The sequence below is a fragment of the Hipposideros armiger genome, unplaced genomic scaffold (assembly GCF_001890085.2).
Source record: "Hipposideros armiger isolate ML-2016 unplaced genomic scaffold, ASM189008v1 scaffold_1, whole genome shotgun sequence".
Lineage (NCBI taxonomy): Eukaryota > Metazoa > Chordata > Mammalia > Chiroptera > Hipposideridae > Hipposideros > Hipposideros armiger.
This window is the reverse complement of record NW_017731351.1, coordinates 1,878,098-1,881,857: the sequence shown is the minus strand read 5'-3', so window position 1 is coordinate 1,881,857 and position 3,760 is coordinate 1,878,098.

Genomic DNA, 3,760 nt, shown 5'->3' with positions numbered 1-3,760 from the left:
CACAGTAAGAGGAAAGGCTAATGTTTCCTGAGTTTGCACCATGTGGAAGGGACTCTGCTAAGTGCTTTACTAAAACCTTATGGAGAAGATACTTTAAATAATCAAAGATGAGGAAACCAAGGTCCACAAAATTTGCTTTTATTTTCCCAAATCACACAGTAAGGAAGATGCATAGTCTGCAAATGGACTCAACCCACTGGCTCCAAAGCCAAAGCTGTTAGCTGCTAAAGCCTCTGGCTTTCCAGGACCTGAAACATGAGTCTGAACAGAAATGAGGTATAACTTGAACGTAGCAGATAGGCACTGAGTAAATCAAAAGGAAGCTAAGTTGAGTTAGATTGAGAAGAATATTTCTTTCTATTACTATAGATGCCTTTTGGGAGCCGGGGGTAGAGATCTGGGAGGTTGCTTTATGTGCTGCTTATATTAAAGGGGTACATAGGCTATTATACCTTAACATCCATAGGTTTTCTGAGGTTAGTTGGTCATGGATTGCATGGAAAAGCATGAGGTAAAATGCATTTTAAAATAAGAAGGAAAGTGTGTGTGCGCACGCATGTGTGTGTATTTGCTGAAGTGTTATTTGGATGACTCACTAAGGTAGGTTAATGCATTCACTAAATTTTTCAATTGTTTAAAGACTAATCTACTCTCTTGTCTTCTGCCAGACTAAAAGGGCTTCCCAAACAGTCTCATAAAAAAATAAAACAAAATACACTGTGTTGTCCTTGAACCTCTCTTCACACACACACGTGTTTAAAATTAATATACTTAAATAGAATAACCCACCTATCTGTGGCACCCAGTGGCTTAGAGCTATATATAATACATATTAATAAACTAAGAGAATGTGGTTCCTGCCATACTCATTTTGTTTCCGCCCTCCTGACGGGGCTCCTGCTGTCAGAGGCTTCCTCTCCGATAATGAAAGGCAACACAAGACGTGCACATTCATTCCTTTCTCCCCTCAGTCCTCTGTCCTGTCGTCGCTGAGCCACAGAGCCTTCCATTAGTGTTCATTTTAATAAGCCAATGTCTTTGGGTTTATAAGTGACAACTTTTAAATTAGTGGGGATCTATGCCAGTTTTTCGAAGGGGGGTATCCATGTGTTACTCCCTCACAATTAGGTTTTAATTAGCAAGGTCAAGGCTTATTGTAAGAGAATGCAACAGGGCTCTTTTTCTCTCCCTCCCCACTTCTGTAACATCTTGTTGATAATGAAGTTGTATGTTTTCTCGGGATGCACCTACGTAATGTCAATAATGTCAGCAAGGACGTGAGCCGGGCTACTCCCGCTTGTACTTACACATGATGTCCTCTCTCAGTATACTCTGCCCCGCACGCATAATCGGTCCTGCTTCTGGGCATACCTACCAAGGAGACTTTGCACACTTTCTTTTTGTTTTAATTCATGTTTTCATTTTCACCCCATTTAAATAGTTTAGAACGGTTCAGCAAGAAGAAGTAAAGGTTGGTACTAAGTTCGAACAAAAGTTGCAGGAGGTAAAAATCCAGGCTCGTTCATGAAGACAGTCCATTTTCAATTGGAGCCCCATGGATGGGCTGGTCAAACCAAGGCTGTGTGTGGGGCAGGGCTGGCCTCTCCATGTTGTCCATTGATTTGAGAATGCTGCATGGGGTCGCTAACGTTTGCTTTTGTCTGCGGCAGTTTCTGGAGCGTTTGGTCCTCCCACCTGTTCCCGGAGCATCTGACCATTAATATGCTCACACCACACGCCCTGTCGGTGGTGGGCTCGCCAGATCTCTTTGTCCACAGATGCTCACACTGAGCTGTGGAGATGACACATATCATTACAAACCCCTTTCTGAAAGCTCAGCTACAGCTAGTTAGGGCAGGACAGCTGCTCTAATCAATAGAGCAAACATCTGAAAGTTAGGAAGTTTATTTCTCTCTCATCTAACAGTCCAGGCATGCATTCCCAGTGTTATGCTACTTTCAGAACCATCTCATAAAACCAACTACATGCATCACTCCTATTTATGAAAGATAAACTACATTAAAAAAAACAACAAACACTAACCTTTTCTAGCCTAGTACCATACATACCCTCTTCTCTGAAAGTCCACAAAGTGTTTGTTGGAAGTGTTTAATGCATGTTTGAAGTTAGTTCCTGTGTTGTTGTGTTGTTTAAACAAAATTGAGGCCTCCGTTTGACCTCTGGTCCGTCATCATGGGCTTCTGTGACACAGTCATGGCAGACAGTGTGGACTGGAATCCAGCTCTCAGAAACGGGCACTTTAGGATTGGAAGGGATCCCACAGATATTCTAGTCCTGGGGGAACAGATAATAAGTGAGTGTTACTGAAAAACAAGTTTGTGACTGCCTGTTAAAGAATTACTCTGAGATCAGAGTAAATTTTCTATTGGCTTTTAATGCATGTTCTCTTACTTGATGTATAATCATTGTTACTGAGATAATTTTTTGAAAATGAGTGAAAAAATGTGTGTATATTGTGATTTAGCCAGGTGTGCGACATATTCCTGTGTGTTAGTGTCATAGAGATGGCCAGCTATTGAAGTGACTTTTTGTCAACGAGGTTAGTTCTTATTAAGGTCACAATCATATAGGATCTTCTGTGGGTCCTTCTGGCTGTGTCACTTAGAGAAAGGAGAAAGGTGATTATGTTTTGTCAGAAAGGAAACCCAGCATAGAATTTCCACTCACTACCAACAACTTCAACTTTCCTAGTGTCATTCAGCTGTCACTGCCGATTCTCTCATTAACTCAAGCGCCACTGAAATCGGAGTTGTATTGTTTGGAGCTTGTTTCTGGTTATTATTATTATTTTTATTTTTGCTTTCCAGACCTATATTGTTGAAATATCAAATGCATACTTGTAAGCAATGTTGCCAACTCTTCTTCTTTTACAACTGCTAATTCTTTCCCGTGAAGAGAAGCCACATGTTGCTGTTCTTAAGGATGACTATCATTTCCTCCACAGAAGGACTGGGAGATATTGTAGCACCTGACGGAAAACTTGAGCAGGCAAGTGTGGAAAGCAGAAAGCAAAAACACTGCATCCCCCATCGTGGGCTTTCACACGGCTCCCACAGAGTTACTGAATTCCTGAAACTGATCAGTTTTATCTGTAAAATAGGTGAAAAGTGTATCCCAGCAAGATAGACCCTGAACTGTTCCTGAGTTAAGAAAAACAACAAGAAGATATAAGTAGAGCTTTTATTTGAAGGAATAGACAGACACACACGAGATAGTATCCAGTAACAAAGCTGAACTCCAACATGGGTTGAATACCAATGTCAGGCCTGTCGAGAAGGCACTTAATATTGTCTTCTATATAAAGAGATTTTATGTATATAAGGCAGTCTGGTGAGCTGAATGTTTTTTCCTCAATAGCCTTATGAAGATCTCTGTGGCAGTGAAATAATTCAAGTCAACAAACATTTATTGAACAACTATTATGAGCAAATCGCTGTGTAAAATTCTCTACATTTAAAAAAATATATAAACAAGACATAAACCATGGTATCAAGGAATTATAAACCTAACAAGAATAAGACAGATCATGAAAATAATATAACAACACATAATATGACATGTCCTTAGACTGTATACAAGCATATACTGACATTGAAAGGGAATCATGGAAAATATTTTGTACAGTTAGATTCAACATCGACTCCTAAAGGGCAAAGGCTATGTTTTACATTCTGCATAACATTAAGTACTCAACACAGATGACATATTTTATAATTTTTTCAGATTGCTGAGGCTATAT